The sequence below is a fragment of the Paroedura picta genome, chromosome 8, assembly GCF_049243985.1.
Source record: "Paroedura picta isolate Pp20150507F chromosome 8, Ppicta_v3.0, whole genome shotgun sequence".
In the NCBI taxonomy this organism is placed as follows: Eukaryota; Metazoa; Chordata; class Lepidosauria; order Squamata; family Gekkonidae; genus Paroedura; species Paroedura picta.
This window is the reverse complement of record NC_135376.1, coordinates 25,270,502-25,296,601: the sequence shown is the minus strand read 5'-3', so window position 1 is coordinate 25,296,601 and position 26,100 is coordinate 25,270,502. Positions and strand designations below refer to the sequence as shown.

The 26,100-nt window shown below is 41.1% G+C and overlaps 1 long non-coding RNA gene across 1 annotated transcript in view; it reads right to left on the bottom strand.

Moving 5' to 3' along the window:
- The window catches only part of LOC143842600 (uncharacterized), a 226,156-nt gene that overhangs the window by 190,684 nt on the left and 9,372 nt on the right, over positions 1–26,100 (bottom strand). Inside the window, exon 2 of the long non-coding RNA XR_013233210.1 lies at positions 18,359–18,498. This is a non-coding gene — a long non-coding RNA (uncharacterized LOC143842600). The remainder of the gene's footprint in view (positions 1–18,358; positions 18,499–26,100) is intronic.

Here is a 26,100-nt window from a genome sequence, read left to right as displayed (position 1 = left end):
ATGTTCTCAGCATTATGTGATCTGATATGGACATCATGCCTGGTACCCCCAACTATAGTTAAGAAGAACAATTCCACTCTAAACTGATCAGTATAAAATCAGAATCTTCTCTGCATTCTGCAGAGGAAATTGATGAGCTACAAAAACAGGAACTCCATCATTCTGTTTCTCTTTGGCCTGTTGTGCTGCTTACTTATCAGAACTGGTGGAGCAGCTTGATTCTCATTTTGCTATGAGTCTAGGTACTAGGGGAATGGGGTGGTATGCAGGGGCATTTCTAGTAACATCACTAGAGTTACAGGTTGCAAATGGTATGGCATTGGGAAGCTATGAGATGGGTACAGAGAAGGGAGCTCAAACTTTTGTTTAATACCGGAAGAGAAAATAATATAACTTCATGCAGATATGACATGGGTTATAGAGTCATGTCTGGATGAACATGAGGGTATGAGTCTACCAGCTGTGCCTCACAAAGTTCTCAACAGGAGACGTTCAACAGATGTTCTCGAGGTTAGGATAGTGGTCTTGCCTTAGGCTGTGATTCTATGACCCTAACCAGGTTGTCTGTTTAAAGTTCAGTGACTTTTGAAGGTGCCCCCCCCCCCCTAATGACCATGGACTCATTAGCAAGAACTGGCATTTATTTATTGTACGGCCCACTATACTAACTGAATGAACTGAACAAGTTGTTGTTGGCATTTCCCAGACTATGGGTTTTCAGGAACTTCAAGGTCAATGCTAACATCTTTGTGTTCTGGGAATAGTTTGGGAGGCATGACCACCATGATGACCAAAGATCTGAGTCCACTGAATTGATCCAAAAACATACAGCAGGTCACACGTTTATCTTGGTTGGGAAGGACAACACAATCTGGGCATGGAAAAATTCTTTGTAATTCCATAGTCACAGACAGATCACTATCTGGTTGGTCTAGCTTTAAGTAGCCCAGAACCTCCGAGGCATGAAAGATCCAATTAGACTGAACCACCTCAAGAGGATAGTTCTACACTGCTTACATGTATTGGTTGAGGGTAATTTTCATCTTCAGCAAGGATGCTGCCGATTTAGCAGGCCTCTAGAATTGAATAATTTACAAGTAATCAATGCATTTTTATTTTTATTTATGAAAATTAATGTGGGAGAAGAGCCAAGCTGAATCTGTGCACAAATAAACACTATTTTAGGGCTTGCTCTGTGATGGGAATGGCCACAAAAAAGTTGCTGCTTTAATATTGTGTTTGTACAATGTTTACCAGTAATGTTACTTCAAACTGTAAGAATCCTGTTGTATAAATTCCCCAGAAGCAAACAGCATGTTGTTTAGAAAATCATCTTGACAAATATTAAATGAAAACCAAATGGAAGAATTTTAAAAAGGATTACTTATCACTGGCTGGCTAACAGATTGGTTTACTCACTCTTTATGATGCTTGTGTGATGTACAACAACAACAAGTCTATGAGGGAGGACTGTCATTGGGCTTTGGGAATGTGCATATGTGAAACACTGTCAGTTTTTCTGTGCTGTTTCAACACTTGAAAACTAACTCAACAAACAGTCCCAGAGTGTCCATGAACAGGGAGATGATCAATGCACAGTCAGTTCCTCATTGGTGACCATCAAGAGGACGATGAACTGAATCAGATAATGCTCATGCATTCCCAGTTTTCACCAGTCTGAATTTGACACTCAGCTTCCTTCCATAAAGATCCAGGAAAGCCCTGAATGAACTCAACCGGCGTCTGGAGGATATAAACAGTTGGATGAGGGTGAACAATTAAATCGAGATAAAACAACAATGCTGTGAGTTATGAGTAAAGCTAATCCAATAATAGGTGTTCAGCCTTGACTGGATGGGTTTGTACTCCCCCTAAAGAGACACGTTTGCAATTGCAGTAGCCAGGAGTGAACTTTTCCAAACTAGGTTGGTTCACCAGCTGTGAATTTTAGTAGAAAACCTCAGGAGCTACAGTCTCACGTGTGTTTTGTAACATCCAGGGTGGTTTAGTGTAATACTGGACATAAGCTTTTGAAAATGATTTGGAAGCTTCACCTGATCCAGAATGACCCAAAATATGCAGCCAGCATATAGAGGCTGGCACAGCAAATGCAGACTTCTATTCTGTGGTAATTACATTGGTTACCAGTATGCTTTCAAGCCCAATACATATACCTGCCTCTTTAAAAAAATATTATTAAGGCCTTATATAGCTTGGGTCCAAGGTACCTGGTTCACTGCTCCCTCCATACGGAACAGCTTGTGCTCTGGGGTCAGCTGAAGAAGCTTTACTGCAGGTATCCTATGTTATAGAAATCCAATTAGTGATATTCTGTTTGAGAATTTTCTTAGCAGCAGCCTCTACATTTTTGTGAAATTTCCCTGGACTACTAAGGAAGACAACAAGAAGTGAGCCATTTTAAGATATTCTGATGGCTAGTCTATTAAAAACAAAGTAGATCTTGCAATCCCAACATCTGTTCACCCCAGTTTACATTACAGATTAATTACCACGGGGATGTAATTTTCGAACTCCTAAATGCCAACTCAAATACAACTCATTTCACAAATTTGGCTGTGAGCCATTGTGTTGGATAGTGAAGTAATATGAGATCAAGCAATGGACATGAATGTGTACATCAGTTCCAAGTCATTAATATTCACAATGATATATGGATTTCTGGGAGCATGCTTAGTCTCTTTGTTCCTTAAAATGTATTTTAGAAAACATGTTTCAGTTGATCTTCGGTAGCAATTTATTCTTCAGTTTCCATATCAAACTGCATATACACGTCTTTTCTTCCTGTAAGAATTCAGGACCACCGTCATCATTTCTTCTGAAATACCCATTGTTAATATCAGAGTAAAAAAAAAATCGAGTCATAGGCAAAAGCCAAAATAGGGAAGACAAGCAATGGCTGGGAAGAATATCCTGTACAGACAATGTCTGCCACTTTAACAGAGGAAAACACTAGAATATTTGCCACTTTAACAGAAGGAAATTTCCACAGGATGGAGCTAGAGAATGCTTTCTCAACCAAGAAACCCCAGGGTTTCTTGATGGCCTTGGAAGGCTCTCCCAAATGGGTGGGAGTTGATAAATTTTTAAAATATTTTTTAAATTTATTAAACATTTATCCATGATATACCCATATATCGTCATGTTGACCTGCTCCCTCCAATGGCCAATAATGGGCCAGTACTGGTTTGGAAGAGGAAGAGCTCCAGGTGGACATGGACACAGCTATGCTTCCCAACTATAATCTGTATGATCGCACCACTTCTGGGGGTTCTTGAAGTCTAAACAATGTTTCAGGGGGATCTCAATTGTAAAAAATATTGAGAAAGGCGGGGCAAGAGATTGAAAGAGAAAGGAACAGGCATTAAGATGGAATATGTGAAGAATATGTAGGGAAAAAAAAGAAAATTTAATAGTGGCTAATCATATCAAGGCAGCGTGGGGTAATCTTGCAAGGGACACTACCAGTATTTTCTAAGAAAGCACAGTCCCCTAAGGATAGAAAGTGAAGTTTAAGAAACCAAGTTCCTAGAAAAAGTTCTCTTTCCTCCCGTTTAGGATTCATCTAAACAGGTCCTGAAAACCCCAAAGTTTTCTCAACATAATCATAATACAGTGAAATATCTTTGAGAGCTTCCTCACCATATTGTCCATGAATCTTAAATATGCCTATCTGCTTAATCCACAATATGTTCAATAACAGCCCAAAAGATATATGGTGCAGTGCCATATCTTCACCCATCACACTGCCATATTAAAGGATGTCTTTTGAACTTGTAGTATTTATTAATAAGGAAGAAGCATGGCAGTTCGGAGATAGTTATAGCTATAGCTTTGTACTCACAACATTTCTAATGGCCACTATTATGTGTGGTCTTTCTTTATAATCATTCTATACTCATTGGTACTACAATCGTTTCTGCGGATATTCATAGAATATGTTAAGTTTGTTGATCAAGTTGTGTGCTCGCTGTAGTGATATAGGATCAGATATAGCTTCTGTGATGGTGTTAACACTAGAGATGTTTGGACAGCCAGGGATATTGATATGTTATGGGATACTCTACTTAGAAAGAAGACTATTGAAGGTGAATATGCAAATGCTCCTGTCGTTGTATACGAAGAAACTGAAAACTATTAAAATAACAATGAACAGGCTTAAAATGAATAAATTGATTAAGAGAAACAACATTCGAAATACAGCTTATGTGTAAAACTAATTTTATAGTAGACTCATGTTTCAAAGAATAAGAATGAAAGCATAGTGGATTAAATAAATGCAACTTGAACATTATTTGCTAAATTGTGCACATGACTCCTGTTTATTGCTCATTTTCATTAAATAATCATGGGCAGGTTCTGTTATTGGTTGACATGGACTCCTGGACTGATTTGCTATGACTGCATTTATTTATTACTTTAATTTGTTATTTACCACCGGGCAGTCTTAGATACTGCTTTGATAGTAACATTTGTAAGTAACAGCAACAGATGTGAGTGCAAAACATGAGCAGTCGAAAGCACAAGCTGTCGAAAGTCAAGTCCAATGCAACCAAAGCAACCAAGTGAAAGGAAGATGTGGGGATTGCAAGCATAGAACCTGTGAGACATTCACACTGAACTAACCCCAAACATGGAGACTGGGGAAGAAACTTACCATAGGGTTTTCAACAAGACGCTTAAAAGGCACTATTCCGGGATCATTCCCCTTTCCTTTCCTTATATGTATACTATGTGGGCTTCAGTCTCAACTGGTGACTTAATATGTGGCTTTCAATCATTAGCATTAACCAATCAAGACATAAGCTCACAACGGCACCTGCTTCACAATGGTTTTTGTCTCACATTTAAACTGAGCAACTGCAGGAGGTATTTTTCTAGTGATTACTGATCCTCCGTGTCATTCACTGGTAAATGCTGTTGAAGAAAGTTATGAAACAGGCATTGCTATACCGGATTCCTGCAAAACCAAAAAAGGAACAAAAACCCAACCTTACCAAAGACAGGAACTCAAAAGTTGAGCTATAAAACAATATAAAAATTTAACAATTACAGTGCACCAATATTAGGTTAAAAGCAAAGTAAAAACTATATTAAAAAACTAATTGCACATGAACAGACCAAATGTGTTTTGACCCTACTGGGTCTTCCTCAGTGGTTTTAGATATGAGTGCATTATTTAATAATCTTGACCATTGAGGAAGGCCCAGTAGGGTCAAAACGCATTTGGTTTATACCAGATTCCTCCTCAGCATGCATTATAAAGAATTTTTCCCTTGGCTTCCAAAGATTGGACAATAAACAGGATTATTTTTAAAATATATATATTATTGTGTTATTGTCTATATTTATGAACACACAAACTATTTTTTTGCTGTTGACCTAACATGTGAAACAGCACTCATACAGAAAACAAAGTTTTCCTATCATCACCCACAACAGCCATCTTCAATGGAAGCAGTCATATTCACTGTGCAATGAGAATCATGGAACAATGCCTTAAATTGGAAGGTTGGAAAGATGATGTGTGCTTCAGTGATAGCTTCACGGGACAATGTGTTCACGGATGTCTCTGCAGGAACGGTATTCTCTATGATAGACATTTACCAACTCAATAATACCAGTCGTATAATGTCAGAAAGAGAGGCCATAGACTATAGGAATTTCAACTATAGAAATTTCAGCCAGCTGAGACACAAAATGTTATATTTAAATGACACCTTTGACTGAACCCACTAGTTGTGGAGGTAGCAGAATTCTTCTCCTGGCATTACATTATTTTCTGTGTACTGTTCATTAGGAGATATCCACAAATGTGATCTGAAACAGCCTGATGCCATAGATGGCACACTCCATTCCAACTTCCCATCTGCCATATGGATTGTTGCTTGAAAGGCAAATGGGTGGAGGTAACACTGTGTGGTAAGCTATTTCCGTAAAGCAGCTCCTCTTCTCCCACATGGTGCTTCCTGCGGTCTCAAGCATGCCATCCCAACTGCTTTTGTTTTCTTCTGTTTGGATTGGCTTGGTTGAAATGACTGGGATCATGGCAGGGGGTGAGGGGGTCGGGAGCCAGTTCCTACAAATGGCTTTCATGTAATGCAGCTCCACTGCTGTAGTATTTCAAGCAATCTCCCATGTGGCAAGATGTACTTTCCAAACCTAATGTATATCAAAGCAAGGAAGCAGAAGTTCAGGAAGAAAGCTATGTCATTTTTTATGATCTCTTAAAATTTGACTGCAAGGGGGGGGGGATGAGCACTGGCCTTGATAGTGTTAGTGGTAGAGGGTCAGGCTGTAATGACTTCTGCTAAGATTTCCTTGTTGTTGTTGTTTTTTAAAAGAAGACTCAGCAGAAGGGAGTCATTGGAACAGTTCAGGCAGCACTACTTTCCCCCTTGGCATTTGCTTGGTTTCATGTCAAGAATGCTTCAAACTCAATCTCAAAGTTATCTCCTTCATGCACGAAGCCTTTGGCTTTAGTGTTCTTTTACAGCTAAATACATGTAATGATGTGTGTTTAGGTACATGTTCTTATGTACATGCACATGTAAATGTGGCATGTACTTATGTATATCCCTTGGTACAGCCATCTCACACTTCCTTCTCGCCTCCCCACTGTCCGTTGTCAAAATTTGGATTAAAAGTAATAGTGCAAGAGGTTTTGGAATTAGTAGCAAATCAGTGCAGTCTTGTATAAAGCAGAGCTTGTGCCTATCTTCCAGGGCAGGAAATATGCCGAGCAAAGCATGCTTCCACGCACAAAGCAAAAACTGAGTTGGCTTTTCTCATTTTTCAACACAAGATCCCCTCTCCTAATGCATCAGCTGCTTGGATTTGCAATGTGCTGCCATAAGAGGGCAGGAAAGAGTAAATGTGGGGACCAAAATGCACATTCCAGGCCAATAAAACAGAAATAAAAGAGCTGAGATCTGATAACAAAAAGGGAGATCTTGTTTTAAATGAGTCATCAGAGATGATATGCCATACTATGAATAATGAATCTTGTAGGCAAAAACATTTTGCATTTCAATGCAGCTACCATTTTTTTTTCTGAAAAGAAGCTGAGCATTTGTATGTTTGTATGTATGTATTGCGGCTGGAATTGGTAGAATCAGACTAGGTTAATCACTCCTTTATCCCGATCTAGCAAAAAGTTGTAACCCTCCTCAGGACATCCTAAATTATGCATTAAGAACTGATTCCTGACCTATACATTTAACGCAGTTAGGAACAAATCTAAAACGAAAGGTAGTCATAGTAGTCATGGGATACTGGTGCCATATTTTTTTCAATTGTTGACCTAAATTTTGGCACTAAAAATGCTAGTGATACATGTGCTGCTAACTACCTTATGCCCCTCATTCTCTCTGGAAGGACAAGGGAACAAGGGTGTCAGTTCAAGTTGTTGGTGAGACAAAGTGATATCAGAAAGAAAGAAATAACAATTCACAGCCAGATGGGGAAAAGTCCTGGTTTGAATATGGGCAGGCTTTAATTGTGGAAACAGTGGGTTGTTTCCAAGATTCATTTCGGGGGGGGGGGGTATTTGGAGGGTTGGGGGAAGTCTTTCCTTATTCCAAGTGACCTCTGAACTCTGAGGAGGGAGCTTTAGGGCATGCCAAGGGATGCAGAAGTAGATGGGGAAATTTGGTCACATGTCTGGAGTTCCACTACCAACCAGTGAATTTTAAGTATATTTAGGAGGAGAGGAAAGTAGAAACGTGAAGTCTATATAGACTGTGGAGCATTTAGACCTCCCTTTCTGTTGGTAACTTAAAGCTTCAGCGGGAGGGACAAGCACCAGAGCAGGAAGGAAAGGAATGAATTCTGGTTTCTTTCTTGAAGCTTGTACCGGGCATTTATTGGGGATACGTGGTTTTGTAAGCTGTATTTTAAAGTTAATTTTATCTTGTAAGTGATTTTGAATCCTGGGTGTGGAAGAACATAGAGATAAAATATTCTAAATAAATAATATAGCTTGATATAGTGGCAGACTCTAATCTGGATAGTCTGGTTTGATTCCCCACTCCTCCATCTTGGGCTAGTCACAGTCCTGTTAGAGCTGTTCACAAAGAGCTCGCTCAGTTCCACTTACCTCACAGATTGTCCTTTCTGAGGACAATGGAGCACACACAGTTTTGACTGCTGGATTTGCATTATTGAGTTCATAGTGCCTGCATTGGAAAAGGGGCATCATCCTTCCGTTCTTCCCAACATTCAGCATAATCTAACCACATTTGAGCACAAAAGAAACTGTAAAACTTCAGCCTGTCTCCCAGTGCCCCTCCTAATACCCTCCTTGAAATCTAGAGCCACCCTCAGAATCCAAAGTGTTTCTGTAGGGAGCACGCAGGGGTAGAAATTGGGTGAGAAATACCTCCAGGTCATTACAATAAAGCAGTTTGCTCATCCAGCAAGAAGAATGTGCTCATGAATCACAACTGACATGATGACCTCAATCCTAGGGCATTCCAGAGGAGAAAGGATCAGAGGCTATTATGGTCCTTCTTCCTTGGTGGTCTCCCATCTAAGATCTAACTATGGCTGACCCTACTTAGCTTTTCCAGCTCTAACTGGTTTGTGTTAAGGCAGGCTATGCAGGCTGCTGTGTCTAGTAAAAAGTCCTAGAAATCTCCATTCACAAACCTATTCAGTGTGAGTCCAGGTAGAGAAGTACAGAAGAAAGGAAGAAGGTGCTTTCCTTTTTTACCTGCATTCTGTACATTTCAGAGGCAACAACACCCACTAGTCCAACTGTATAAGACAAAACACCAGCTTGCCACATTACGAACATAAGTACGAGGAAACTACTGAGACCTCTGCATATGAAAAAGAGAAAGTGTCTTCTCAGGTAACACATGAAGCACTATCTCAGGAGACTAGAAGCCACCCCCCTTTCTCTCTAACCAATTACAAAGGGAGGAAAGAAGTAAAACATATTTTGAGAATTCCAGTAACAGAATGCTTACAAAGGCTGCATTTAAATATATTCTGCATGAAATATATTCAGAATAGGCCAGAACTGAATCCATAGCTGAAGGGGTACAATGAAAGAGAGGTTTTCTGAGAAGCCTGATAATTAAAGGCATCCCAGGTGCTTCTTGGACAGCACCAGTCTTCTCACCCAACTTCTACTTCCAAACAGTAATGCCACCAAGACTAACCAAATTAACAAGCTGCTTCTGAGAGAATATTTCACTGCCAGTAGCATTGTCCTGTTCAGGCCCAAAGCAGGTAAGGAATAAATATAAAATAAAGGGGACCTAAATGCCACCACAGGGGAAGAAAGGAAAGGCGATTATAAGCCACTTTGAGACTTCTTCTGGCAGAGAAAAGCGGGATATAAAAATCAAGCCTTCTTCCTCTTCTTCCCCGCCCTTGTCATTTTTCCACACCAACATAGCACTGGAAGGGGAGTGATTTCCCTATTATTGCTGCTCCGTGTGGAGCATTCTGTGCACATGGAAGAGCAAAAATGAGGAAATTACTCCCCTCTGCACTATTTTGGTACAAAAAAACACCCTCTCAGGATAGAACAAGCCTTTACTCCCCCTCCCCAATGGTGGCATTTGCAGGCCTTTCCTTTCCTCACCACTGCTGCATGGCTGCAGAGAACCCAGACTCATCTCTGTCTAGTTTGTCTTCAGTCTTCTGAGATCTAGAATCCAGTCCTGCTAGAATGCTCATGTCGGGTGTCTCAGGTTCATTTACAAGTGCAGATGTATGGTCACTGGAACTGGATGTCTAAAAGAGCAGCAAGGACCGTAAGACCCTGATTTAACCAGACCGAGGATCCACCAAGTATGGTGCAGGAGTTAGACCAGGGGCCATTCCGCACAACTTTAATACAGCACTAGTCTTGCATTTTGTTTTCGCCACTAAAACTACGTTCCGCATGACGTCATGAGCTATCTGCAGCACTCCTGCAACACTAGCGCCAAAATCACTTCGTTGTAGCGATTTCCGGGGAATCGGGAAAAGTGGATTCACCCTCAAAAAATCACTACACTCTTGCCAACAACCTGCAACACTTGTGAAAAAGACATGTGCGTTCTCAATGTAGCAGTTGCAACAAAGTCCCTCCCCCTGGCTCTCCGAAGTGATCGCCATTTTTTTCCCCTCGGAGCGGGGAAAGCAACGAACCAGCGAGGCTTCATTCACCCAGCGAGGCTTCTTCGGCTACAGTCCCTCCACAGAAGTGCTTTAAAGCTCCCCTAAGTCCCCAAGCATGAGCCTCTTGTGGCGCAGAGTGGTAAGGCAGCCATCTGAAAGCTTTGCCCATGAGGCTGGGAGTTCGATCCCAGCAGCCGGCTCAAGGTTGACTCAGCCTTCCATCCTTCCGAGGTCGGTAAAATGAGTACCCAGCTTGCTGCTGGGGGGTAAAACGGTAATGACTGGGGAAGGCACTGGCAAACCACCCCGTATTGAGTCTGCCATGAAAACGCTAGAGGGCGTCACCCCAAGGGTCAGACATGACTCGGTGCTTGCACAGGGGATACCTTTACCTTTACCTTTTAAGTCCCCAAGCACAACACAGCCCCCTGTTTGCCAGTTCTCTTTAATTCCCCCAAAAATTGTGCCCATGGGGGGGATTTTTTTTCCACTCGGGGGAGCGTGGTAATGATGAATTGCCAGCTCACATGCCAGATAGATGGGTCTCTACTATGTTGCGAGGAATCAAGGCATATTCGTTGCAATGTGTGTGTTTAAAAAAAAAACTGTGCTTAAAGGGAAAGGGGCTTTTCAGGAGCATGATAACAACCACCCATTGGCTGTTCCGTTTGATTGATGGCCAGGGGCAGGAACAAGCACAGAAAAAAATTGCTTCCTTTCTAGAAATTCCTGTGAGACCGGAAACCTGTGGGGAACGAATGAAACACTACTGGATTCCAGTACAAATGAAGGTATGCAGAATGCTGAGATTCCACTATTTAAATTAGCATTTTCGCTTTGTGAAACCAATTGGCAACATTGGTCCTTGTGCGGAATGGGCCCAGGATTTGGATGACCTAAATTCGCATCTCAATTCAGCCACTAATCTCATTTCCCCAGCTGTTTTCTCTCAAAGGGTTGTTCTGAGGATGAAATTGGAAGAGCAGAACCATGCTGCCCTGTGTTTCTTGGAGGAAGGGTGGGATACAGAATGGAGCCGATAGATAGGTTTTGTTTCTAACAGTAATCCTCACGATGTTTCCATATTGTCCAAAAAAGAAGCCATGTAGATAGCATGGTTGTTCATCTCCCCTAGAGAATTAGTCTCCAGGAAACTACCTAATGTTCTTCACCATGTTAACCAGTGGCCATCACTGCCTCTTGCAGTCAGTAAGTCCACAGAATTATACCTGAAGTACTTTCTTTTGGATCACTAATTTCACTGTACAATCACAGGGGCCAACAAAAGAAACACACAAATCTATCTATATATATATATCAAATTCCCAAGTCATAAAACAAGAAATCTCAGTGAGGGAAAAATGAACCTGTTTTATAGTCAGTAACCCCATTAGCCCATCTTGCCCAGTCTTCACTAACAGGCAGATCCCTTTAACCTGCAATCCTAAACACACCTACCTGGGATTAAGCCCTATTGAACACAATAAAGCTTACTTCCCAGTAGATGAGCACAGGATTGCTCTAAAATAGTCTCTCAGATCTGCCACCTGATTTCTTTTAAAGTGAGATGATGGAAACTGAACTTGGGACCTTCTGCATGCAAATCAAATGCTCTACCACTGAGCTGAAGTCTTCCTCAAAGACATGAAACATTCCATGTGGTTGGTGTGGCCACTACTTCAAAGAACTAAAACATATGGAAATATGAAGCTGCCTTACACAGTTAGGCCATTCATCTATCCATCACAATGTTTACTCAGACTGGCAGCATTTCCCTAGGCACCAGACAGACAGTCCCCCTCCCCTCCCCTCCCCCCAGCTCTGCTATGACATTGTTTTAGCTGGAGATGCTAAAGACGGAACATGGGGCCTTCCACATGGAATGCACACTAATATTGGCCTTCTGCCACAATGACTCTGACTCCCTTGCAAGGTGGGGGGGGGGGGGAGGGCTGCTGTTGTTTCTCTTTTTATTTTATTTTAATGCCAGAAAGCTCCTGGAAAACATACAGAGTCTGATGTTGCTGGCGATAGTTGAGCCCCATACACATGGAAGGGCTAGGAGGGGAATTAAAAGGTACTCCTTTGAGTTCTATGTGGATAATTTCTCGTACACATCAGGAGAAACCCTAAATAGGCCTAATCAGAAATCAATTCCAGTTTAGTCAATGGAGTTTAATCTTAACAAAGTAGTCTGAGGAGCCAGAGCAGTAATGCCAAAGGGGCGAGGGGATTATGTTGCTTATTATCAAACCTTTATTATCACACTGTTGCTTCTGGGAATGACAACTCTTTCCACATTAAACCTCCTGCTGCAGAGGGATGGACCATAACCAATGGGATGAAATTAATTCAAAAGAAATTCCATGTAAACATCTGGAAGAAGTTCCTGACAGTTAGAGAGGTTTCTCAGCGGAACAGGCTTCCTCGGGATGTGGCGGGTTCTCCATCTTTGGAAATGTTTAAGCAGAGGCTGGATAGCCATCTGACAGAGAGGCTGATTCCATGAAGGTTCAAGCAGGTGGCAGGTTACAGTGGATGAGTGATAGGGTTGTGAGTGTCCTGCATTGTGTGGGTGGTTGGACTAGATGACCTAGGAGGTCCCTTCCAACTCTATGGTTCTATGATTCTATGAAACCTGTTCTTTGACCTGACATTAAACAAAAAATTAAAATAATCTAGAACCAGGCAATCATGCACTAAAGAGAACTATGTCTATTCCTGCTTAAGCTTTCATCATGGCAAACAGCATGTCACTGCCAGGTATCACCAAGCAAGATGAGAGGAGCAGGACAGAATGAAGGGGGGAGGGCGAAAGGGGATTGAGGAGTAGATATAATCTGGATTGTCACACAAGGGCAAGAAATCTTGCAGAAACTGATCAATCACATCCAGGGCTTCTCTTTCATAACAAAATAAACAGAAACATGCCCTTCTTGGCAAATGCTGGCAGTTTCAATTACACATACAACTTTAGAATGGTTTGTCATGCCGTCTGGCTGGAATCTGACTGGAAGACCAACCTGAAGTGGTTTTGAGTCCTGAAAACAGCTAGACTGATGCCGAAGAAGAATTCACCCTTTTGCACGATATGGAGATTAAAAGCATTAAGCAGTTCATTGAATTTCATCAGACTTCTGTTTGTGCTTTTATGTGCAATTATACGACTCAATAAAAGTTGGTGGGGTGTTTTTTTTTTTTTTCTAAAATAGCATTACTTTCCACATGCATTCAGCATTTCCCAGCATCAAAGATTCTGTTTCAGTGTTCGTGTTCAATCTACAATGTCCTACAGCCTGGCCAAAGAAGCTACAGAGCCTTCAAACCTGGCCCCTGAGACTTTTGACAGGGTACCTCCAACAAGGAAAACACATTTTCACGTTTGTCCCTCCCTTTTGTACACATGGACCTTTATTTTGCTACAGCATTTTCCATTTTTGCTTCTGCATGTAAGGTTGCAAGCAGGGAGAAGCGGACAGTCATAGTTCAGCATTTAGTCCTGTTCCCAGGCAGCCTTTCGGTGTGATGGGCTGTTACAGCATTAGAAAAGGCATAGACAGAGAAAGAGGGGATGCCCTAAAAGGATTCTTCTCAAAAATGACATTGACATCCAAAGGTTGAACCAATGGACTCAGTGACATCTAGTTTTGAGCTCAGATTTCCACTATCTTTTCATAGATTCAAATGAGTAGCCGTGTTGGTCTGAAGTAGCACAATCAAATCAGAGTCCAGTAGCATCTTTAAGATACTACTTGGTCTTAAAGGTTCTACTGGACTCTGATTTTATTGTACTTTTCATGTTCACTTGAGATTCCTTTCCCCAGACATAAAGGTGAGGAGACTGGGTGCCAAGGTGCTCTTCAATCAGTGCAATGGCAGTTTGTCTGGCAGAATTATTCTACAGACCCAGATGGGATTGTTTGTTGATTGTTGGATTCCATATCTAGTCTGAGGATCTTGACGCTGAAGATGTTGCACACGGAGATTTCCAGTAGGCTCCCAATTTCCCATGCAAGCCCAGCCGCACTCAGCTTCAGCAGAATTGCTTCCAGCCATACATTAGGACTGCACACAATCACCAGCCATCACCTAATCCATACTCCGAAGACAGGTGAGATAGCAGGAGTAGCCATACCTCGGTGAAGTGCATTTTCTTTGCATGCCACAAATGAGCTCTTCAAAAAAAAATCAGGTTACTACTAAGGGTCTGTGGGGGGTTGGGGTATAATCTAGGAATGCATCAGGGAGACATTTCTAGGTTTTAGGAATCAAAAGACTAAGTAAATGTTGGGGATACTGATGGGGAAAAAAGGCTAATATGGAAACACACTAGGAGTCCTCCTCTTCAAAAGGCCAACATATACACACAATAGAGAAAGCAGGCTGTTTTTAATTGCCAGAGAGGGCCAAGGCAGGCCAGTGAGGGAGAGCTGCTTTCTTTCCGTACTGTAAATGGACTTGGGGGGGGGGGGCTTCACTGTGGCTGTTTTATGATGCAGTGTAATTGTGTTTGCCTCATATGACAAAATGTTCTTGCCATGATTATAAGCTATCAACCAATTGAAGATGCTGGGTGAATAATTTAAAACAGAAGGCTCCATTCAATCATTTCAGAGACTGGAATTGATGAACAGATCACTGCTGTAGTTGGTATCCATCTTAATTTTTTAAAGGTAATTGTTTACTTACTAGGGACAAAGCCCATTGCATTCAGGAAAACATTGGGTGCTAGTTTGGGGGTGGGGTGGGGGTGGAAGAACTCTGCAGATGGCTTCTCTCTCCCACCAGGACCTGGAAAGGCTGCAGGCTGGAGGCCCCCAGGCAGGCAACTCACCAGCAGGGGCAGCTCTCAAACAGCAGGGATTTGCAGCCTCTGAGACTCAGAGGGAAGTAGAAGGAGGGAGGGGGTGGTCAGGGATGGGGGATGGAAGGCAATTGGCTGGCCACTGGACATACAGGCAAGCTGGTTGGAGGAGAGGCACTCAGGGGTGGGACAGACCCTGTGAGTGGCACTTAAGCCATGAGACCAGCTCCTCCTCCTAGGCCTTACCAGAAATATTAAGTGGAACAGATTATTTCTGAAGTGTCAAAAAACAACTATACAAAAATAAAACTTGTCCCAGCTGTAGGTTTCCAGCCTAAAGTCAAAGACAAATGATAGTAAGGAAGAAACAGACAAAGGACCAACTGAGGAAAAAGCAAGCCTGAAGTTTGGTTAGGGTTGCTAACCTCCAGGTGGTAGCTAGAAATCTCCCAGGATTACAACTGGTGTCCAGGCAAGAGAGATTAGTTCACCTAGAGAAAATAGCCATGTTCAGAGGTGGACTCACCCAGAAGCATTAGCCATCTGCCAGGAAGCAGTGACGAAGTGGCTCAAGCAGAAACTCAACCCTTCAAAGATGAAGGCCCTATGGTTGGGCAGGAAGGGTCCAAGCAAGGAAGCACATCTTCCAAACCTGGATTGTCTGTAGCTATCAGCAGCCTCCTCCACCAGGAACCTGGGTGTGATCCTAGATGCTTCCCTCTCAATGGAGGCCCAGGTCACAAGTGTAGCACAGCTGGCATTTTACCACTTTCACCAAGCCAAACTACTAGCACCCTACATGGCCCCAAAACAGCCTTTTTTGTGATCCACACAAAAGTCACCTCTAAGCTAGACTTCTGCAACTAGCTCTACACAGGCCTTCCCTTAACTTTGATCCAGAAACTACAGCTAGTCCAAAATGCAGTGGCCAGGGGCCTCACAGACACCCATGGAGGTCCCACATCCAGCCTGTTCTCCAGAAACTGCACTCATTACCAGTAGCATTCTGAATTAAGCTTAAGGTTTTGGTAATTACCTTCAAGGCCATACGTGGTCTCGGCCCAGTGTACCTGATGGACTGCCTCTCTGCCTGTGCCCTTCAAAGAGCTCTACACTCCGCCTCCTCCAACCAGCTACTAATTCCTGGCCCCAAGGAAGTCTGCATGACCTCAACCATGGCCAGAGCCTTCTCTGTCCAGGTCCCCACCTGTTGGAATGAGCTCCCAGAGGAGATCAGGGCCCTAACAGAACTAAAACAATTCCATAGGGCCTGCAAAAGGGAGTTCCTCCACCAGTCATTTGGTTGAGGCCGATCAAAGCTAAATAACATCTACTGGGCCCCTGAACTGACCCACCCTCCTTGAACCCATACTCCTGAACTGACCAACCATGGATCTGTTAGAATGTTATTTTCTCTGTTTGTTATTGTTATTACTGTTGCCTTTCATTCGATATAGTTGCTGAGTTTGATGTGTCATTCTTGTTTTCATTCCATGTGAACCGCCCAGAACCTTAGGGGAGGGCGGTATATAAATGCAATAAATGCAAATAAATCATACCCCTTTAAAATCCCTCCTCTCCTCAAACCTGCCCTCTTCAGACTCCACCCCCAAAATATCTAGGTATTTCTCAACCCAGGGCTGGTAACACTTGTTGATTATGTTCTGTTTCTGTGAGCAAGACAGACGAAAGTTGTCAAGGACATGCTTATGGCTGCAATCCTAATTACACCTTCCTGGGTGTAAGCACATGTTTAGGATTGCCTCTAAATATAGTAAAAGAGGGAGATAAATGTATGTGACATATATATTTATGCCAGTGATATGGGAAATGGAAAACAGGCATGAATAAATTGCATGGGATCAAAGCACAGTAGAGATGTACCTATTCATCTTCTTACATATAAATTGTGCCATGTGGGACAAGCCCAAGTTTATTTATACACATGCACATCTGTGCATGTCTGTACAAATCTTTCCCCATCATTTTAAAAAAAGAAATATTGTGCAAATAGAGCCTCAAAATGTTCTGTGTTTGATGCAAGACTCCAAGGAACATGTGTAGCTCTACCACAACATACAGAGATTATATATATACCAGGCAGAATTCTCTAAATCCTTCACAATATGGCACACTGGAGAGCAAAAGAGCCTTTGTACATGTGAAAGAAGCAGAATCCAAGGCTTTGCTGAAATGGAAACTATATGAAATTAGAAATCACCAGTAATATTAATATGGATCAGGGATATGCAACATTGTCTTGAATGGCATCAGAACAATATTTTATCTGGCTCATATCCAGCTACCTTCATTGTGCTTAAAATGAAGACTGCCAATGGAAAAATAACTGAGTCATAACATTTCTACTCAACAATTCTCAGATTTGATTTACAAACATTTGATTTCTAAACATCCTTAATAAAAAGTTGTCACCTCTCTCTATCTCATGCAAGTAATGGATTATATTTCCATTACTTATCGCTTTTCACTTTTAGTACAAAACTAGACACCCCCTCCAGTTTTGCCAGAAATTGGTTCCATGACTTTATTGAAGAATTCTTCTTTACTGAAGAATTCATCTGCTTTCCCTTATTTATTGTAAGAACCCAGAATATTGTAGAAACAGGGGATCAATCCATCCCATTTATGAGTTTCAGAGTTACAAATCAGGAGACATAATTTTTAAATGTAATGTTTTTTAAAAAAAATGAAAAATAATTATGCAAACTGTCTAATTTAAAAGCATTGCCAGTTAAAGAATATTAGGCAAATATGTGACAGTATGAGCACTCTTAAAAATGTCCCTGTACCCAATAATTTGGATTAGTGCATGGACGGGTAGCATTAAAGTTTTCCTAACTTCATTCAATTTTCACAGTGGTCTCATAGAGGTGCCATTTGTCTCATAGGAGCAAACATGCAGGTACTTTTCAGGATCTCAGGATTTGTACATATGCCCCAGTGGGACATATAGTACTTACACATCTTCCCTATATATACCACTTCCCATTCAGAATTGGGGCTTTATGCACCTGCTTTTTGAAAGGAAAAAAATGCTTATGTAGGTGTTACAAAACAGCGTTCTGCAAGCTTTCGCTTGCTGCGGACCGCTGCGTCGTATTGGAAGGAGAGGGCGGCCCGGGGGCCCGAGCACGCACGGCCCCAGCGCAAACACATATGTGTGGACTGCCGCTAAAGCGGCCGATTTGCTCGCAGCCTGGCAAGCTTCTCGCTTCGGGGGGGAGGGAAGAAGGAGCCACAGCCTGGCACCGAGGCCTTCGCAGCCCGGCACCGGACCGCGGACCGCGGGTTGGGGACCACTGTTACAAAAGACCTTCCTCTATCTGATGTGTGCCAATAGTCGGACTCTGCAGAAGACAGGTTTTTTTTAATATTCAAAGGATGTCAAATAGTACTCACCAGTTTCCATTGGATTGTGTGATGAGATCCTTCCTAGCAGAACTCAGGATATGACAAGCATGTTGTCTGATCCCCAGTCCTTTTGTGTCATGTCATGACATCTCCCCCTGGTCCTTCTGGAGTGAACCAACCTAGTACCACTGGGAAAGTGAACAATGGTAATGAACGATAAATGCCTTTCTATAGCCATTATGAATGCTAAAAATAAACCAAGTACATTAACTGAAATAATTGTTCTTCTGTGGGTACTCTTTAAGCAAAAAGGAGGGCTGCATTGTTAATATAATGGGTATGGTGACAACTAGCTAGGATTTGTCAACCAAGAATAATGAGAAGAGGAAGACCCTCCCTCACCTCCCCTTTCATGAACAGTGCAATATGGCACAATTAATAGTTGGGTCTCCTGCCCATTCCCCCTCCTCAATGCCCCCCCTCCCAAAATTGGTTGACATCAAGTTGTCTCATCCTATTTCTCCTGTGTCGGGCAGAACACGCACAATCTTCTGCAGTGATTTTTCAGGAAATATACAAAGAGCAGACAGATGTGAATATATAAGCACACATAGTTTACCTTATACTGAATCAGCCTTTTGGTCCATCAAGGTCAGTATTGTCAACTCAATTGCAGAGGCTCTCCAGGCTTTCAGGTAGAGGTCTTTCACATCATCTATTGCCAAATTCTTTAACTGGAGATTGGGCAGGGATTGGGCCTGGGACCTTCTGTATGCCAAGGAAATGCTCTACCACTGAGCCAAATCATTCCCATCAAGTTACACAGATGTTACTTTGGACCTTTTCCTGTGTGTTTATATCCCGTGTGTATTATTTGTTAGAAAGAGCTTAAGGAAAATTAGATAGCAACTCAGAGCAAAAACCTGGCCAAGCTGAACTTCTGACCCTGCCTTTTGAACAGGTCACACTCAACTTCATCACACCCCAGCCACAGAAACTAGTCATACTGTGCTTTGGGAATTGGATGCCTGCTTCTAATAATAGTACCACATTACTGTTAAGGAAATTTATAATTTCTTTCAGCAGTTTTAGAAAAGTGCTAACACTTAACTAGAGCAAATCAATGTTAATTTTCAGTTTGTAGAAAAACATCAGGGACGTTACTAAGAGAAGGAAAAAATAGCACAAATTCTCTTTAAAGTGGCATTTAAAGAAATATGGATGTCATGTAGAAATGTCTACAAAACAGTCATTTGTAAACTGTGGAACAGGAAGCTTTCTTTTAATATTTGTTAACAAGAACAAATGGCACAGGGACCACCAAAGGATTTAACGGACTGAGAGGTTAGTTGTGTGATCAGGAACAAAGGCTTATCCAAGTGAGGAGTTTCATCTTGCCTCACTACTTTTTTTCCCTCCCCTGTTATTGTCCATGGAGCCAAAGAAGGCTTCAAGTATGAGGTAACTAAAGCTGCCATTCCTGAGAGAGGATTACACTTAAGAGATAAGGGTTCAATGGACGCAAGCGAAGAACCCACAAGGACTTGTGAAGTATATCTCATTTTTTCCTGTACTATTTCTTCTTTCCTTCCTCCTGGCAACCTGTGTATCCTCCCCCTTTTCCTGCTTTCCCATCCACCAACCAACCTACCTTTTATCTGCCCCCCCCATATTCAGCTTTATTATTTTATTTCATTTATATCACACCTTTTCCCCCCAGTGAGGAGCCAAAGTGGCTTATATTGTTTTCCTCTGCATCATTTTATCTTCACAGCAACTGTATGAAGTAGACTGTTGAGAGAGGTTGACTGGCCCAAGGTCGCCCCGCCAGCTTCCATGCCAGAGTGGGGTTTTGAACCTGGATCTCCCAGATCCTAGTACAGGAGTAGGCAAACTGTGGCCCTCCAGATGTCCATGGACTACAATTCCTATGAGCCCCTAGCCAGTGAATGCTGGCAGAGGCTCATGGGAATTGTAGTTCATGGACATCTGGAGGGCCACAGTTTGCCTACCCCTAACACTCTAACCACTACGCCTAGCTGGCTATCAGCTTTCCCTCCCTTACTCTCCCAACAGCCTCTCCCTGGAAGAAGTCTGGCCAAATTGTAAAAGTTGTGCAGTAGTAAATTGCTCAACAGGACTGTCAGCTCTGGGTAGGGAAATTCCTGGAGATTTAGGGGTGGAACCCGTGAGTGACCGTGCCATAGAATACACCCTCCAAAGTCAGTATTTTCTCCAATGGGACTGATCTTTGCAGTCTGGAGATAAGTTGTAATTCCAGGAGATTCCTAGCTCCCAACTGGAAGTTTCATATGAGTTGTGTGGTTGCCACTGTTCTTTCACACCAAGTCTCACAAGTTGATTGGAGGCTGCCACTAACCCCCCAAGTTGTCAGTAACAACCACTGCACCTGGGTGAGCTGTACAGATAAAATGGTAGCAAGTTACCCAATAAGTCCTCCCTCCAGGTGAGTAGGGGGAAGTAGGGGTGGATTGGGAGGTCAAAATAGCCCTGGAAACCCCCCCACACACATCGTTGTTTCCCAACAGAAACCAAGGTTTGAAGGTTAGCAATATTGTTGTTGTTGTTATTCTTTCAGACCATCTCCCAAATTAGGCTTGAGGCAGTTTACAGCATAATTAAAATACATAAACAATATACTTTATTAAATTTAGAATTTAGACATTTTAAAATTAAACTGACTCTCTTACTAGCAATTCCTACAATGGCCACTCCTTTCTTAAAGGGACCAGTTTGGATTCTATTATTTTGGGAACATCTAACATACACATGCACACATACAATCTCTCTCTCTCTCTCTCTCTCTCTCTCTCTCTCTCTCTCTTTTTTCTGATTTCAGGATTTTCTTCAAGCGGCGGTCTTTCTCAGAATGATCTGGTTGTGGCTCCAGTCTCCAGAGTCCAGATTTAAGTATCTACATTTAGGTTTCTGAAAATTAGATATATCAATCTAATATATATATATCTAATTCTGAAAATTAGATATATCAATAGCTTGATTACAAGTAGGTGAAGGTCAAGGCTCCAAGTCGAATTCCAAGTAGAACTGCATATAATTGATTAATTAATTATTTTTCCCTCCCTGTCCATATTATCTGAGACCATTCCATTATTATAAAAATTCCGCCACCCCTGCTACTGGTACATCATAATACATTAGGGCATGGGTAAGTTGATGCAGATCTTTCAAAAACCGGAAGACATTTCAAGATGGAACTACTGTTTTCAGCAGCAGCCCATTATTCATTGCCACGTGCAGTCCTCTCCTCAGAGCTAAGGGAGCAGACCTGAGCCAGGCTCAGAGAACAAAAGGCACAACAGAATCAGCAGTGGTCTATCATCAGCTGATGATCTAAGCATGCCCTTTCTTTTAGTAAGGTGCATAAGTATTGTCATAATTGCTGTGAGACTCACATGGGCATAACAGAATTCCAGGATATTGCTTTCAGAAAGAAATACTGCATTTGCATCCTTGTTGCTACACATGTCTTTCAGATACCCTTCCGGCCTTTCGCCTACTAAGGCTGTTTGCCGTAAAGCTCATTTCCTCTTTGTAGAGCTTCAAATAAAGAACACAAGATGTGGCAAAAGATAGGGGCGAGGACCAAAGCAATTGTGTATCCTTGTATCAGCAACAAAATTTTGCTTTGAAGCCAGTTATCGAATGAAATTGTTTCACATAACTGTTGCTTTCATTTCACATACAACAGCTCACAAGTCTGTTTTTACATGGTGGGCGGGGGAGGGGGAAGATAATCTCAGTGCCATTCTCCATGGAACTACAGCTTTTGATTGCAATGGAGGGGGGAAACCTGAAATTGATCCGCAATAAATGGTGCTGTTCTTTCGCCTTTCTCTCCGAAACACCTGATGAATGCCATCCTTTAAAACAGCCTTGCCAAGGGGCTCCATCTCATTGACTTCAATATATCTGATTTTCAAGTCAATGTATTTGGGATTAGAGATGTGAAGTTTTAAATGAGTATTTCGTCCATGAGCCACGCAGATTATACAGAAATGTTTATCTCCGTGGAGCTTCTGCATATGAAACCTGGTATCAGTATAGAAATTGATTAGGCATTCCTCCCTAGTTAAGAGATAGAACAATACATAAAGTCACAGCCTGGGTTCATTTAGCCTTTTCATTTGTAGTGCTCCATATTATCTGAGTGCAGATCCATTTGAATCTCTTTAATATTCATGATCCTCTTACCAGTCAGTGAAAAAGATAAAGCTTTTGATGGCAATTTGAGGGACTTGATTAACAATGTACTAATCATCAGTACTATTGACCTGATTCATAAAAAAAAATGTTTTTCCATTCATCCATCATTCTATTACCAAAGATGATTACATTACCTTACTATTTTTTACCAAATAAAACCACATGAGCTGTAAATAGCATGTCCTTTTCAAACCAAATGCACCTTGAAACCAAATTAATTTGAAGTAAAATACTAAAATGACCTATAATAACCAATTAGCACATGAACAGGGGAAGGCATCGTACAAGTGGCCCCCGATAAACCAATTCACTTTGACTTCATGTTAATAAATGTTAAATTGTGCCAAGGAATTAATTTTGCAATAAATTGTTATTGTTGTCGTAATATCTAACTAAAGCATATTACCAGGAGTAATTATCCATATATCAGAATGCATTGAATGTAGAGTGTGCACTATAATTACTCCTCAAATTGCTTATCATTCAAATGGTAATTTTAGGGATAATGTTGCAGTAACTATAACTTACCTTTCATTTGCTGTAAAGTTGTTTTTAATCATCACACAAACCTGGATATCGCACACACTATAGAAACAGCTTGTTGTGAGAAATAAAATAACGGATACATTGCTTCCTTAAATTCATTTTCCTTTCTCATCTTCCTAAACATAGATAGTGCCTGTGTATTTATCATTATTGAATTACAACAATGTGAGTGATCCATATTTATAAGGAGGGGATCAGTGGCGTTTCCCCTATCTATAACTCAGGACTGGTAACCTTTAAGATAATTTTATTGCACTGCACATGGAGGTTTGTTAAGGTAGAATTGATAAAATGGGAGCCAACATTTCTGAATTAGCCATTGTAGTGTAGTGGTTAAGAACATTGGCCCTTAATCTAGTGAGCTAGGTTTGATTCCCCACTCTTCCACATGCAGCCAGCTGGGTGACCCTGGGCTATCCACAGTCCTGTTAGAGCTGTTCTCACAGAGCAGTTTCTCTCAGAGCTCTCTGAGCCTCACCTACCTCACATGGGGAAAGGAACGGAAGGTGATTATAAGCTACTTTGGCACTCCTTCAGGTAGTGAAAAGTGGGATATAAAAACCAACTCTTCTTCTTTTTCTTCCTATTATGTATTAATTCTAGCAAGTAGAAATCTAATAGCCCCATCAGCAATTAAAATGATATTTTCCAACAGAAACAGGTCACACTTCCTTGAAAGCCAAGAAAATTATGCACAGGTGTTAATTCAGGAACAAATGACAGTATGGAAGAATGATCATAGTTATGCCTACTGGATCAGTTCATTAAGTGTTCCAGAGTCTCTGAACACTGGCTCCTGTATGGTGATTGTCCTCTCCTGTTCTTATGCAGATATGTTGTGTTGGCTCTGGGCAAATGAAATATTAAAGCATGGAGCCAGGGCAGGCGTAACAGCTATGACTCCATCCTGATGAATGCTTGAACAAGTCTCAAGTGAAGAAAATCAAGATAAGTGCATATACTTGTGAAGCAGACAAGAACTTTAAAACTTTAAAATGAACAGATCGATAGGAGATTTCTCTGGGCCAGATACAGAATGTCGGCCTGAAATAAGGTTATCCAGATTATTTTTTCCTGTTGACGAATGCTATTTTTTCCAATTAATTCAGATGTGTACTGAGAAATATGTCATAAACAATGACATATGTGCTGGGGGACTTCTGGGGGACTTTCCACAAATTTGGCTCCCTACTTGATTGAAGAACACTGACATGGACACTGAAAGTACAAGCTGGGACACGGTGAATGCTTGCCTAGAAGAGGTTCTGTTTTTGAGAATTTAGAAGCCTCCATTTATTTTATCTGGTTCCTTGGTCTATCTATGTGACTAACAGTCCACATAGTGCCCATTGCCTATTATTAAGATTTTTGTCTGTGCAAAGAAGATAATGCATTACAAAATTAATTGTGGATTTCTTGCATGCTGTACTTTGTCTTTAATTTAAATTGTATTTTTATAACTACATTGAATTTAGAAGCTTTTTGATGCACCTCCAATAGGCCTACAGACATTGGGGGTTGTTGACCTTTTTTTTGGTTCCTGTTACCTCTTGAGGGGTCCTACAAGCAGTTCTGATATGTTATTTTCCTTTCTTGAAAAGAAAGATACTACAATATGGACATTTTTTCTTCACAAGGATTATTCATGTTTTCTCAGAATTATCCAAAAGTTTGATTTAAAGGGTAGTTAGCTTAAATTAACTTTCCAAATGGAAAAATCTGTGGAAGACTTGACATCTGTGTTAGTGATTATTTTTTTTAGGCTGATGCAAAATAATATTTACATAGGAAAGCACAAAATGGAATTTAACACTACGAACAAGGTTAGAATATTTCACAAGTTTAATGTGTCCCAAATTTATATTAATTGAACTTAAGCAAGAAGATCTTTGGTTTCATTGGGATTTTTATTTGCTAATGATGAATAATTAAGAGAATCGTCTGTATTAGCTTAGTTTAGGAATATACACAGATTTCACATTGAAAGATTTATTATTACTAATTTTTGCAGTTTTTTTTTTACTTTTGGGTCACAATGAAATATACAATATGGAGGAAAACATCATTTCCTGCAGATATTTTCTGCTGCTGGTTCAGAGTTGTATTTTTTTTAGGACAAATCTTCTTAGATTTAAAGTATATTGAATAGATTTTTTTTACTGTTCACTTTACTTTCCCTCATCTCTGTAATGAACATGAAAGCAGAATAAATATTGACTAGCTATATCTTACTTCCCTGAAGAGAACATGGCTTTTAGTCTGGATTAGGGCCCTCACTTTCAACATCTGACAAGGCTTTTTTCATAAACTGATTACTGTATTTGCCGGCATATAAAACAACTGGGCATATAAGACGACCCCCCAACATTTCCACTCAAAATATAGAGTTTGTTACATTACATTACAGTACTGTGGGCCCCTATGGGCAGCTATGTCTATCCCAACTGAAGTGCACCCGGTGTATAGGACGACCCCCCCACTTGGAGGCATGTTTTTAGGGGGGGAAAGTAGTCTTATACGCCACCAAATACTGTACTCACTGCTTATTAAGGCATCAATCTTGTTCAAAATTCTCTGCATGGTCTAGTAGAACTTCATTCATTTCCAACAGGCTTGAGCAGGAAAAATTTCTAATAGATGGTGTCCTTTGAAGGCAAAGGGTTAGTCAAGATGGCTTCACCTAACTCTAAAAGAATTTGAATACTTGCTTGATAAATTCGGTAATCATATTTCTGTGTGGCCTCTCATCCTTTTATTCCATGCAGATGTGATTATAATTAATTATATTTGATTTCTGATTGCAACCTTCTGTCTTAAAAATAAAATCCCACTACTGTCATATTACCAATCATCCAGAATTAAATTCTCCAAGCCAATCGGGCAGAGGGGGAGGGTACTATCTGTTGGGAAAGAAGAATTTGAATTTGTCACTTGAAGCCTAAAACTGGTTTTCTCTTGTAGGTAAGTCAATAAGGGAAACAGCAGAGTATTAGGATCAT